Here is a 15328-nt window from a genome sequence, read left to right as displayed (position 1 = left end):
GCAGGAGATCCAACAGGAACCTCTTTTTTTATCTGTTTTCTTTTAAACCTGAATTGTCTTTTCTTTGCGGGTTTCTTTTTCCTTTTCTGAGCATTTTTCTGACATTTTTATACACCAGCGATTTTTGTGTACTTTTCCAGCTTTTTGGGAGGGTATTTTTTTTTACGCTGGGGTTGTTTTTGTTTGCAGTTGTCTGGCAGAGCATGACGGCAAAGTCGCTTCAGAAATGAGACCACCGGTACCTATTTCCTATACTTCCCACCATAAAGATGGCTGTCAAATGAAGCCGTCCGAAGGATAATCATGTTACATCGTTTAACAGCTTGAAGCTCTTTGAACCCTGAAGTGATGCAAAGAAGCAACAAAAGTCAGAACATTTGCACAACAATGTCGTTTTTACAATGCTGCACATCATGTTTATTTTCTTGCTGCGTTTTTGTGGCACTTTTTCAGGCAAAATACACCTGAAAAAGAAATTGTGTTCACATACCTGAATACACCTGAAAAAACATTGTGTGCATCTCATACCTTATGTATTTGTGACGCTGGTGTATTATTATTATTATTATATATTATTATAGCGCTATTGATTCCATAGCGCTTTACATGTGTATGCATGCACATAGTTTTTGAAGCAAAAGATACTTCAGAAGAACACTGGCGGTGTTTTTCCTGAAGCTTCTTCTTTGTCGTCCAAGTGGAAGCCACCAGAAGAACGGTCAGGTCAGTTCTTTTAGCTTCTTCACGACTTTCAAAGCCTGAAGTGGCTAAAAGAAGGAACAATAGATGTAAAATGGACATCAGGAAGATCTGACCATGCATTTTGTTCTTTATTTTTAACATTTATGGAGCTCTTTTCCAGGTGCACGTTCCGTAACCTTGCTTCTATTCCTAAGCTTCTATATGTGTATAAACTATTCTTCTTTTCATATAGTCTTTGCTTTTCAGTAATTTAATTTAATGTAACTGCTGCTGACTCTTTAACAGTCTGCCAGGAGTTTTTCTCTTTTTGTATATTTATATCCATATATTGATACCTATTCTTTTGTATTGTTGTCTATTACTCTTTTGGACAATATTTTCAGGGATCTATGTTGCCTCACTTTTCAAAATTGTGCAGATTTACTTTTAAAACTTTTAATATTGTCTCATCTTGACTAGATTACAGCATGCAGAGATGGCAGGACAGGTGAGCGGTGAGGTTATTATTGTCATTTTTTAAATTATTTTCCAGGTCCTCTATGGATCAGCATAATAGGGGCCACCATTTTACCAAATTTGCATGGAGCAAACTGCAAATAATCTGTATTCTGGAGATTAGGGTTTGCATCCTCGCTTTTTGATCTGTAATTTCATTGAAAATTATGTGGCAAAATATTTTGAAATACATTTTTTGTGTTTTTTAAAAAAATAAAATTCTAATGAAGAATGAGACTTACATTAAATACTTTTTCATTTTGCCATTTTCTGGAGAGACAAGGAATAATCCCTTCATTTGCACCTTCTTTTTTTTAATATATTTGGTCGGAGTTCTCATAAATTCTTCCATTATCACAGTCATATGTCTGGAGGTTCAATTACATAAACCAATGTATCTCTTTATCTGTAATTTATCCATTGTAGACATATTTTATACAGTTATATGAAAAAGTTTGGGCACCCCTATTAATCCTAAGCTTAATGTTTTATAAAAATTGATGTTTTTTCAAAAGCTATTTCAGTTTGATATATGTAATAACTGTTCGACACAGTAATGTTTCTGCCTTGAAATGACGTTTATTGCACTAACAGAAAATGTGCAATCTGCATTCAAACAAAACTTGACAGGTGCATAAGTATGGGCACCCTTATCATTTTCTTGTTTTAAATACTCCTACCTACATTTTACTGACTTACTAAAGCACTTTTTTTTGTTTTGTAACCTCATTGAGCTTTGAACTTCATAGCCAGGTGTATGCAATCATGAGAAAAGCTACTTAAAGTGGCCACTTGCAAGTTGTTCTCCTGTTTGAATCTCCTCTGAAGAGTGGCATCATGGGCTCTTCAAAACAACTGTCAAATAATCTGAAAACAAAGATTATTCAACATAGTTGTTCAGGGGAGGGATACAAAAAACTGTCTCAGAGATTTAACCTGTCAGTTTCCACTTTGAGAAACATAGTAAGAAAATGGAAGAACACAGGGACAGTTTTTGTTAAGGCCAGAAGTGGCAGGCCAAGAAAAACATCAGAAAGGCAGAGAAGAACAATGGTGAGATCAGTCAAGGACAATCCTCAGAACATCTCCAGAGAGCTGCAGCATCAACTTGCTGCAGATGGTGTCACTGTGCATCAGTCAACTATACAACGCACTTTGCACAAGGACAAGCTGTATGGGAGAGTGATGCGAAAGAAGCCATTTCTGCAAGCACGCCACAAACAGAGTCAGCTGAGGTATGCAAAAGCACATTTGGAGAAGCCAATTTCTTTTTGGAAGAAGGTCCTGTGGACTGATGAAACGAAGATTGAGTTGTTTGGTCATACAAAAAGGCTTTATGCATGGCGGCAAAAAAACACAGCATTTCAAGAAAAACACTTGCTACCCACAGTAAAATTTGGTGGAGGTTCCATCATGCTTTGGGGCTGTGTGGCCAATGCTGGCACCGGGAATCTTGTTAAAGTTGAGGGACGCATGGATTCCACTCTGTATCAGCAGATCCTTGACAATAATGTTCAAGAATCAGTGACAAAGTTGAAGTTATGCAGGGGATGGATCTTTCAGCAAAACAATGATCCAAAACACCGCTCCAAATCTTCTCAGGCATTCATGCAGAGGAACAATTACAACATTCTGGAATGGCCATCCCAGTCCCCAGACCTGAATATCATTGAACATATGTGGGATCATTTGAAGAGGGCTGTCCATGCTCGGCGACCATCAAACTTAACTGAACTGGAATTGTTTTGTAAAGAGGAATTGTCAAAAATACCTTCATCCAGGATCCAGGAAATCATTAAAAGCTACAGGAAGTGACTAGAGGCTGTTATTTTTGCAAAAGGAGCATCTACTAAATATTAATGTCACTTTTCTGGTGAGGTGCCCATACTTATGCACCTGTCAAATTTTGTTTGAATGCAGATTGCACATTTTCTGTTAGTACAATAAACCTCATTTCAAGGCCGAAACATTACTGTGTCCAACAGTTATTACATATATCAAACTGAAATAGCTGTTGCAAAAACACCAATTTTTACAAAACATTAAGCTTAAGATTAATAGGGGTGCCCAAACTTTTTCATATAACTGTACATCGGTCACAGTCCCTAAATTACTGCACATGTTATTGACTGGAAATTACATTGTTTCCTTCTCACAATGTTATACTCAGTGTTATACTTTCTTAGCTGTGGCGACAGCCGAGGAAATTCTCCTCTTCATTATGGCTTATGACCGGTATGTTGCCATCTGCCTCCCGTTACATTATCATCAAATCTTAAGTCGGAGAAATTGCACCCTGATAACTATTGGGATTTGGACAGCTGCCTTTCTAAATTCTTTAATGATTGTAACCTCAACTATGAATATGTCCTCCTGTCACTCCATCTTCATCCGCCAGTTCTTCTGTGATGCTAAGTCACTAACAAAGACCACCTGTACAACCACACAACTATTCTCTCTTATAATTGGTTTAGAAGTTTTTATATTAGCATTTATTCCATTAACAGGAACCCTTATTTCTTATTTTAATATTTTCTCTGTCATCTTCAAGATGAAGTCAACAGAAAGCAGTAAGAAAGCCTTCTCCACCTGCTCATCCCACCTCACCATCATCTCTATTTACTATGGGACCTGCTTAGCTTGGTATCTGGTGCCACCTTACTCTGATCTTCTGGATTTAGTCTTCAGTATAATATATACAAATATTGTCCCTATGATAAATCCTATAATATACAGTCTACAGAATTCCAAAGTAAAATCTGCATATCTGACTTTATTTTCAAGATCTACTCCTCTCCCTTAAAGTAATGAAAATTGGTAATTTTTGAGGATTGAAGTCTACGTCTATATGAATAGTGTAATACTTTACATAATGCATGAAGTTCAGTTATACAAATGATTGAGTAATTACCAGCCCAATAAGTAGGATAATTCATAGAGCCTTCCTGCTGATGTGTTCTCTAAAACTGTCTCACTAAAACCTCTCCTCTTACCTTTACTAACCTGCTGTAGTCATAGTCTTATCTATCAGGGTGCTTACTTAGTGGGTTTAGCAGGGTGGATTAGTACTAGAGATGATCGAATCTAAGGTACCAAGATTTGAATTTGCCAAATCGAGTCCAGGAAATTTGATTTGCATTCAAGTTATTCAATGCAAATTAAATCTACCTTAATACTCTGTGAGGTCTCTCCAGACTCCAAAACCATAATGAACGTAAGATGTAATATAGAAAAAAAAAAGAATGCTCACCTCACCACTCATCTGTCTCTACATCTTAGCCACCCAGCATTGGTTCCTCTGTACTTCTACTATTCCCCTTCATCCATCACATACATCCTCTTTGGTCTTTTCAATCCTGGCTGTGGCTTCCGGATCGTCTAGGGATGTATGGAATCTGGTTGACTTGCAGTCCTGAGAAACTTACTAAACCAGGAACCTGGTCATTTGATGAGAGTCAGTGAACTGGAGTCCAGAATGGATGGATTTTCTAGTAAAGTATCAGTTGGCTGTGAGGTTGGAGGAGCATGTCCCTTGTGGAGAAAGTCATAATCCAGAGATCAGCGTGCGTGGCCCATCACCTGTTCAAACGCCGCTCAGTGGATTGTTTGGTACACTATTGGGAGACGTGCTGAGTGAAACTTGCAGAACAAAGAAGCAAAAATATAAACTGACCTGGGAGATAGAGTTGTCAGCTGGGGTACTGTAGATACAGAAGTGAGTAGCTTGAAGGACTGTGCAAGTCACTAAGGTGTAATGAATGGGCACATTTGTCAGCTTGAGAGGGGTTAATTTTGAGAGTTTAGCTGGGGATTAAACAAAAAGACAACTTTGTTAGGTAGCGCTAAACATATAACCAAGGGTATGTGGTATCTTGAGTTTTCTATCTGTTTTCTGTCCTTTGTTAACGTAGTCAGAAAGTTAGCCAGTTTTTAACATTGGATGAGGATAAAAGAGGGTATCACTGCATACAAAGCTGATGCCACACAGGAAAAAAATAATCCATTTTTGACAAATGAAAAAACGAAATGAATGTTGGAATGAATAACTGTTCTAAAATAAATATAATCAATGTTAACTTGATATAAACATGAGCTAATCTTCTAAGGAGTTTAGAGTAAATGACTTGAGGTGGTAATGGTGTGTTTGAGGAAACTAAGTGTGACATTCAGAAGTAGTGCTGTTGCTTCAAAAGCATCCAGCAACTACTACAAATAACACAAGCACAGGAGACAGTAAGTGTTGTGCTTCAGAAGCATACAGCAACTAGAGGGGTTAACACAGTCACAGGAGATAGGGAGTGTTATAGCAGAGCCTGAGGGGGATTGTGGGGAACTTGTTATTGTAGACTGGAAGTGTGTTATCTATATCTGACAGAAGGCAACAGAACAGGATTCTGATCAGGAGAGAAATTAAACACAGGTCAAATAATCTCCCTGAACTAACAGTGCAGTGTTATTGGGCAGGAAGATTAGTACTGGAAGGAATTGTGTCACAGGGATCATCTCCCTCATCAAACTCTCCCCCCTCCATCTCCATGCAGGATAAAAAATGCAGTGTACTATTGTGTCCCTGTGAAGGAAAAGCCTGTGGTTGTGTATGCATAGAAGTGTGCTGCTAAGAGATCTAATCTATGCTGAATTATGCTACTGAAGAGACTGTAATATTGTGCCTTGTGAAAAACTATTGTATTGTTACTGGAGCTCAGACTGTACTGTAATGAAGATTGTTGCTGTAATATCCCTGAATTGCACTGGCCATGCTTCAGAATAAATTCTACTGTTAAACTTTTGAAAAATACTCTTGTCAGATGTGTCTGGTCAGCAATTGAATCTATCTTGTGCCTGAGAGAAGCTGCAGCCTATGGTCGCCCTGAGTAACGGTTCCCCCAGGATTCCAAAAAATTAATGAAACCCGTCTCGTCCTATCTGAACATAGCGACGAGCATGTAACATAAGTGTTAGACATCTCAGTGATGGAAATTTCAAAAGGAATGATAATTTCTCAAGATATTTTGGACTGTTTTCTGCAATCCCTCTTTATTTACTAGAAAACTCTTTTAACTCAATATCAGTTAGTATTGGAACAATAGATTATCAAATCTTTGGAAACTCAAACTCGCCAGCTTCGGCAAATTTTTTCAGAATCATTGGTACTCTAATTGTCCTGAAAATATGTGTATCACTCAGAGGTCTCCTAGGTCTGGGTCCAACCCATTTCAAGCACTTTAACGCAAACATTGTTATGGTAATGTCAAAGTGACTTCCACACATTTTGCTATGGGTAAATTTGATAGTAACCATTCTTCAATGCTGATTTGTCACATACTATCATTACAGTTTATTCCTCGACCAATCAGCAGAGCATTGTTGAAATTTGGCACCAATCTCACTGATTGGTTGCAGCTGGCGGCCGCGACCAATCAGCAGAGCGGTGTTTAAATTTGCCGCCAATCTCGCTGATTGGTCGTGGCCGGCCGGCGGCCGCGACCAATCAGCAGAGTGTTGTTTAAATTTGGCGCCAATCTCGCTGATTGTTCGTGGTTGGTGGCCTTGACCAATCTGCAGGGCGTTGTTGAAATTTTGCGCAAAAATCGCTGATAGGTCGCGGCCGGTGGCCTCGACCAATCAGCAGAGCGTTGTTGAAATTTGGCACTAATCTCGCTGATTGTTCACGGCTGGCGGCCGTGACCAATCAGCAGAGCGGTGTTTAAATTTGGCACTAATCTCGCTGATTGTTCACGGCTGGCGGCCGTGACCAATCAGCAGAGCGATATTTAAATTTGGCGCCAAAATTTCTGATTGGTCGCGGCCGGCGACCGCGACCAATCAGCAGAGCGGCGTTTAAATTTGCCGCCCATATTGCTGATTGGTCGCAGCCGGCCACCGCGACCAATCAGCAGAGCGTGGTTTAAATTTGGCACCAATAATTCTGATTGGTCGCGGCCGGCGACCGCGACCAATCAGCAGAGTGGCATTTAAATTTGCCGCCCATATCGCTGATTGGTCGCGGCTGGCCACCGCGACCAATCAGCAGAGCGGGGTTTAAATGTGGTGCCAATAATGCTGATTAGTCGTGGACGGCGACCGCGACCAGTCAGCAGAGCAGCGTTAAAATTTTCCTTCCGTATCGCTGATTGGTCGTGGGCGTCGACCGCGACCAATCAGCGTCGTATTAGTGAGGACCGGGGAGTGGCGCTGCTTGTGCGGCTACTTCCGCTGTGAGAAGCCGAGAGATAAGCGGCTGCTTGCAGAAGAAGCATCCCGAAAGGCGACGCCGCTCCCCGGTCATCCATTCAGCTAGCGGCCGGGAGATGAGTGCCTCGCGTTGGTCATCTCCCTGCTGCATCGCCGCTGACTGCCTTCCTGCATGTGAGCCGCTAACGGCCGACATCTTTTTCTCAAATCACGCGTTGCTGATTGGCCACGGCCGGACCAATCAGCGACGCGGGATTTCCTGGACAGACAGACAGAAAGACAGACAGACAGGAAGACAGACAGACAGACTGACAGATGGGATAAGACGATTATATATATAGATTGTTATTCTGTAATGTATTTTCTTGTCTGTACAATTCCCCTCTAAAATGTAAAGTGCTGCTGAATATATTGGCGCTATAGAAATAAAATTATTACTATTATTGTTACTACTATTATTATTATTGATGACGGCCATTCCATTTTGGCGGCAATGATTGCGTCTGTGTGTCCTAACAAGTTTGGATGGTATTCGGGATCAACCTCTCCATCCATGCGGCTTAGTGCTAACAAATGACACTACTGTATAAAGAACCTGTATTGGAAAATTGTGATGTTGTAGCTGAACACTTTGTGAGGTGGACAGTTGCATTTAATATTCTGCAATGTTGAGCTTTTTCTTTTGTCTTTAAACAAAACAACCTAAATCAAACAAAATAAAACAACCCGCCTTCACAAAACAATGCAACAGAAATACAAAAATGATATTACTTACTAGCTATTGAACCCGTTCTACGCCCGGGTGGCAAGCATTTTAATTGGTATATGGTCTCCCATGCTGGTATGTGTTGCCCCCCTTCTGGTATTTGTGCTGCCCCCATCCTGTCCCCACCATACTATCCTGGTATGCATGGCACCCCTCATGCCCATCCTGGTATGCATGGCACCCTTCATCCCCAATCCTGGTATGCATGGCACCCCTCACCCCATTCCCGGTATGCATGGCACCCCTCACCCCCAATCCTGGTATGTATTCTACCGCTCACCCCCAATCCTTGTAAGCATGTCTCCCTCATCCCCAATTCTGGTATGTATGGCACCCCTCATCCCCAATCCCGGTATCTATGGCACGCGCATCCCCAATCCTGGTATGCATGGCACCCCTCATCCCCAATCCTGGTATGCATGCACCCCTCATCCCCAATCCTGGTATACATGGCACCCCTCATCCCCAAACTTAGTCTGCATGGCACCCCTCATCCCCAAACCTGGTATGCATGACTCCCTCATCCCCAATCCTGCTATGCATGGAACCCCTCATCCCCAATCCCGGTATGCATGGCACCACTCATCCCCAATCCTGATGTGCATGGCACCCCTCATTCCCAATCCTGGTGTGAATGGCACCCCTCACCCACAATCCTGGTATACATGGCTCCCTCATCCCCAATCTTGGAATGAATGGCACCCCTCATCCCCAATCCTAGCATGCATGGCACCCCTCATCCCCAAACCTGGTATGCATGGCTCCCTCATCCCCAATCCCGGTATGCATGGATCCCTCATCCCCAAACCTGGTATGCATGGCACCCCTCATCCCCAATCCTAGTATGAATAGCACCCCTCATCCCCAATCCCAGAATGCATGGCACCCCTCATTCCCAATCTTGGTATGCATGGCACCCCTCATTTTCAATCCTGGAATAAATGGCACCCCTCACCCACAATCCTGGTATACATGGCTCCCTCATCCCCAATCTTGGAATGTATGGCATCCCTCATCCCCAATCCTGGTATGCATGGCACCCCTCATCCACAATCCTGGTATGCATGGCCCCTCACCCCAATCCTGGTATGCATGGCACCCCTCATCCCCCATCCTGGTATGAATGGTACCCCTCATTCCCAATCCTGGTATGTAGGGCACCCCTCATCCTCAATCCTGGTATGCATGGCACCCCTCATCCCTAATCATGGTATGCATGGATCCCTCATCCCTAATCATGGGGTGCATTGCTCCCTCATCCCCAATCGAGGTATGCATGATACCCCTCATCCCCAATCCTGGTATGCATGGCACCCCTCATCTCCAATCCTGGTATGCATGGCTCTCTCATCCCGAATCCTGATATGCATGGCACCCCTCATCCCCAATCCTGGTATGCATGGATCCCTCATCCTCAATCCTGGTATTTTGACTCCCTCACCCCCATCCTGGTATGCATGGCACTGCTCAACCCTATTCTGGTATGCATGGGCCCCTCATCACCAATCCTGGTATATATGGTACCCCTCATCCCTATCCTGGTATGTATGGTACCCCTCAGCCTGGTATGCCTGGCACCCCTCATCCCTATTCTGGTATGTATGTTACCCCTCATCCCCAATCCTGGTATGCACGGCTTCCCTTATCCCAATTCTGGTATTTATGGCCTCCTCATCCCTGAAACCTGGTATGCATGTCACCCAATCCCTCATCCTAGTATGCATTGCACCCCTCATCCTTATCCTGGTATGCATGGTACCCCTCATCCCTTTTCTGGTATGCATGATACCCCTCATCCTGATATGCATGGCACCCCATCCCTCATCCTGGTATGCATGGTACCCTGCATTCCTATTTTGGTAAGTATGGTACCCCCTCATCCCTATTCTGGCATGCATGGCACTCCTCACCTCCCAATCTTGGTATGCATGGTCCCCTCATCCCCCAATCCTGGTATGCATGGTCTCCTCATCCCCCAATCCTGGTATGCATGGTCCCCTCACTCCCCAATCCTGGTCTGCACGGTCCCCTCATCCCCCAAATCCTGGTATGCATGGTCCCCTCATCCCCCAATCCTGGTATGTGTGGTACCTCCAAGATTTCTCTCGTGCTGCGCCAATTCTTTGGAATGCATTACCCAGGACAGTTTAATTAATTCCCAATACCCACAGTTTCAAGCGAACCCTAAAAACCCATTTCTTTAGACTGGCGCATCACCTCCACACACTATCTGTCCATCCCAGTTGTCCGTCCTAGTTTTCCCCCATCTTAAAATCTTCTTCAATTTCTGGTTCATACCAACCATGCACATAATAGCCTCGGTCAGGACTGCACACATACTGGCAGGCGACCAGTCCATGTATTATTAATCCTATAAAGTATATCAAGGCTGCATTATACAATATATGTACATTTTACCTTTTGTGTCTCCCCCATTTCCTCATAGACTGTAAGCTTGTGAGCAGGGCTCTCACTCCTTTCGATATGAGTTATGTTTATTCTGTATTGTTTGTTTGTATAAGTCCCCCCTAAAATTTGTAATGTGCTGCGGAATATGTTGGCGCTATAAAAATAAAAATTATTATTATTATTACCCCTCATCCTGGTATGAATGGTCCCTTTACCCCCCATTCCTGGTATGTGTGGTACCCCTCACCCCGCAATCCTGGTATGCATGGTCCCCTCACCCCCCAATCCTGGTATGTGTGGTACCTCTCATCCTGGTATGCATGATCCCCTCATCCCACAATCCTGGTATGCATGGTCCCCTATGCATACCACGATCTTCGGCAGCATACACTCCTCTTACCTGTAACGGCTGGATGCGTGCTTCTGTCTGGAGCCAGACTGCGTGTCACGCATGAGCAATCTATCGAGGCTTCAGACAGAGACACGCATCCCCGGTTATGTTATAGATTGCTTATTAGTCTCACTAGCCAGAAGCACATATTCTATTACAGATTGGTGGCCAGAGATAATGAATGCTATAGCTTAGAAATAACAAATCCTGGTGTTCATACAGGCATTTCTCATCTCCCGAGACCTCAATCTGCACAGACGCCGCCTCCAGCGGCCATGTTCCCGGAGAAATACAGTACTCTGAAACATGGTTCTCCAGATGATTATAGCAATAACAAACATTTTTTTTATTTTAATGGAGAAAAAAAAATTTGAAGTTTGGAAAAATATATATTTTTTATTGTATTGCCATTTTCCAAGAAAAACAATGTTTTTCTGTCAATTGAGTTGTGCTAGTGCATGTTTTTCAGTGACAAGCTGACTGTTTTTATTAATACCAATTTGGGGTGAATACGATGTTTTGATCAGTTTTTAAAGCAATAACTACTGATAAGTAGTAACCGAAAAATGCTATTCTGGCATTCAGATTTTTTTTATTATTGCGGCCTTTACCAATCAGTTTAATTTTAGAATTTGAATTTTATGAAAGTAGTGTTACCGAATATGTTTTTTATTTATTTATTTATTTGTTTTTACAAATTTATAAAAAAAAAAATTATAAAAGTATGAATCATCTCCCTTTCCCCAAAGGAGATGATTCATACTTTTATAATTTAGTTTTTTTTTTATAAATTTGTAAAAACAAATACATTTTTTATAAATTTGTAAAAACTTTTTTTTTAGTTTTTTATCTTACCTTGCAGTCCCCTACTTGTCTGATTGCTTATACTATATTGCATATACTGTATGCTGTTTCTCAAATTCCAGTGCTTACGGCCCCCCACTGCTCATGTTTTCAGGATTTCCTTAGCATTACACAGGTGAGAGAACCCGTGTCTATATCTGATGCCTTGATAATGGTTTCATCACCTGTGCAATACTAAAAAATTATAGAAAACATGATCTGTTGGGAGGCCATGAGGACTGGAGTTTGGGAAACACTGCATTAAAGTGTCGGCCAAACCTGTCGATATTGAGATGTGTGGCCCAAATTTGTCTCATGTATATGTGTTTTTTTAGTCTTTTGATTCTTATGACAAACTTGCTAATGTCCAGACATGAGATTGATCTTTGTTGCATCCAGGCACAAACTCACCTTTGGCATTTAGTGCATCTCAAGTTAGATCCTATGTTCCACCTAAACTTCTGGCCAATGAATCAGATGTAACTGGTCATCCAGGTTTCAAAATAATAGCTAGACTAATATCTCGTTATTGCAGATAGTCCTAATGGTGACAGAATGTGAAGGACTATGCTTCTGCTTGCATTTTTTCATTTTTGTCAACCTTATGTTTATTGCCTTCTGGACTTCTGAAGCCTTGTAGATGGACACCTCCATGGATTTTGTTACTTTTTCTAATGGATGTACAGTGAGTTGCTTGGTGGTCAGTGATATGGTGGTGGCAGTGGCAATCCATACATAAGCCAAATTAAAAGAGACTATCTCAGCCATGTAATATTATTTTACATATTTATAGATAAATATTTTTGTTCTTTTGTCTACAAATCTTGACTTCATCGCCCAAAATTTCTGCAAACCCTTCATAACATCTTTGTTTCGCAGGCTATATATCAGAGGGTTCAGTATTGGTGTCACTGCCGTACACAGTATAGTGGCAATCTGTTCCATAGCATGGGAATATTTAGAAGGTGGGATCATGTACATAGAAGCTCCAGTTACGTAGTAGAGAACGATGACGGCAAGGTGGGATGAACAGGTGGAGAAATCTTTTCTCTTTCCTTCTCTTGACTTAATTTTTTCAGATGACATTGATGATTTTGATGTAAGACGTCAAACTACACAAAAAGGGGCAAAGTCCAAACAATATTAATTCAAAATAGACAATAATGTAGAAAATGTCTTTACCGGCACATGACATATGAGTCAAAGTATTAGCTTCACAGAAAAAATGCTGAATGGTGTTGGACTTACAGAAGGACATCTTGGATACTGGAATAGTCATCAAAAATGAATTCAGACTCGCCAATATCCAAATAGTGAAGATAAACATAGTGCAGATTTTCCAATTTAATAAATGGTAGTAGTGTAAGGGGTTACACACGGCCACATATCGGTTATATGCCATAATAAATAACAGGATGTCCTCTGCACTAGCGGACAATAAGAAGAAAAATGTTTGCGTGAAACACTGCGTAAATGATATTGTGTTATTCCCAGTGAGGATCATGTCTAAAAGTTTAGGAATTGTAGAGGTCGTGGAGCAGATGTCTATATGACTCGCCCCCTGGGCCGTGGGGCACGCGGATCCGGGCGATAGGGAGATGCTGGGAGTAGTAGTGGCGGCCCGGTCCCGCGGCTCAGGGTGGTCAGACCAATGGTAGTCTGCTACGTGCTTCAGATAATGTCCGACTACGCCACCCGTGGATTGCGGTTATTAGGAACCGCCGCTGCAAGGCAGTCCGCTTGGGCCGATGACGTGTGCAGCTGGGATGGTGTGACTCCCCACGGGAAGAGTGTGGCCCCAGGGCAGTGTAGTGGATGGTGGGAGTGATGGTGGTGAGAGTCCCAGTACCGGTAGTGCTGGAGGCGCGAAGGAGCACACAGACAACAAGTTACAGTCCAGGGTCTTTACTCACAGTTCATTTGTTCCGGGTCACTTCTGTCAGCAGTGACCGCCCGAGCCGCGCTGCGTCCACCAGGTGTGGGGCTCGGTAAACTCCCAGGCAATTCAGGAGCATGGCACAGGACCCCCTTTTATCCTTTCTCTGGCCTGCCTCACCAGTGACCCACTTTTGTCCAGCTGCCGCGGACTTGTGCGGTTAAACGTGGGCCCCGTCCTCCGCTGTCCTATATGGTGCCTTCCTAGCAGGTTTGATGAGGTGTCGCACCAATAGATGATCACGACGACCGGTCTTTGGCTGAGGGTTGTTTCTCCTCCACCAACTTGGGATCCGGTACCCTTAATCTGCCTGACCCTGCACCCTGGATTCTCGTGGGTTCTTAGGGTCCCTTCCACCTTCTTGTTCCTGAGCCCTTCTGTTTCTCTGTCTCTCCTTCTCTTTCTTTCCTGTTCTGTTCCTTTCTTTTCCTTTCTCTTGGAGCTGAGATGAGCCAGAATCTCAGCTCCCCTTCACCTCCTCCTCGGCCTCTCACTAGGCCCTTCTGGAGTAGAGCTCCTACAGAGCCTCTACTCCCTGTCTTCTCCTCTGGCTGAACGAATGAACCTAGATCTAAGATGGTGCCCACCTTTTATACCTCCCTCTGACCATGAGCCCAGGTGACCAGCAACCAATGGGCTCCTTCCTACGCTCAGGAACCAACCCCTATCAGCCCCTACAGCACTGGGTGTTCCACCCCTCCCTCCCCACTCCAGCAGGGACATGGTCGGTCGTGCCTGCACTTCTGTCTAGTGGGAGCACCGTTGAGCTGTCCCTCGGAAATGGGGTGTGTGTGCTGTATGCAGCTAACTGAGCCCTGGTCCACACTCCATCCTTACCTGGGAGTGGAATATCACACCTCTGGGCTGAGGTGCAATACCCCTGTAGCGGCCGAACCCTCGGGGCGCTACATATACAAGACAAGTTACAAAGGAATATGTATAACATGCAGGTGATCATTGACGTAAATGACAGTCAGAATCAGTATGTTCATCAATAACCCAATCAGGTAGATAAAGAGAAATATATTGAAAGGAAATAACTTGCTCCCACTCTGGCTGAAAAATGGTGTGATATAAAAGAAATCAGCAGAAGATTGATTCATCATGTCAGCCTACAAGACAGTGTAAAAATAATAAAAAAATATCCACATCGATTTTTAAAAATTTTTAGTGGCTTCATAGCAAAAGGGGTGAATACATATATACAGGTGCATCTCACTAAATTAGAATATCATCAAAAAGTTAATTTATTTCAGTTCTTCAATACAAAAAGTGAAACTCCTAAATTATATAGAGTCATTACACACAGAGTGATCTATTTCACGTATTTATTTCAGTTAATGTTGATGATTATGGCTTACAGCCAATGAAAACACAAAAGTCATTATCTCAGTAAATTTTAATAATTAACAAAAAACACCGAAGGCTTCCAAAGCATTTAAAAAGGTCCCTTAGTCTGTTTCAGTAGGCTCCACAATCATGGGGAAAACTGCTGACTTGACAGATATCCAGAAGTCAGTCATTAACACACGAAGTAAATGCAATGTACATTTTGCAATTCATTTGGAAATCAAGGTCCTAGAGTCTGGAG

At 42.7% G+C, this 15328-nt stretch overlaps 1 pseudogene; it reads right to left on the bottom strand.

Moving 5' to 3' along the window:
• Window positions 1-12575: 12575 nt before the first annotated feature.
• LOC141180606 (olfactory receptor-like protein OLF4) lies at window positions 12576-14840 on the bottom strand (annotated as a pseudogene).
• Window positions 14841-15328: the final 488 nt, after the last annotated feature.

This window comes from Phyllobates terribilis, unplaced genomic scaffold (assembly GCF_046119375.1).
Source record: "Phyllobates terribilis strain yellow unplaced genomic scaffold, ASM4611937v1 Scaffold_33__1_contigs__length_13283291, whole genome shotgun sequence".
Taxonomy (NCBI): Eukaryota; Metazoa; Chordata; class Amphibia; order Anura; family Dendrobatidae; genus Phyllobates; species Phyllobates terribilis.
This window is presented reverse-complemented; position numbering and strand designations above follow the sequence as displayed.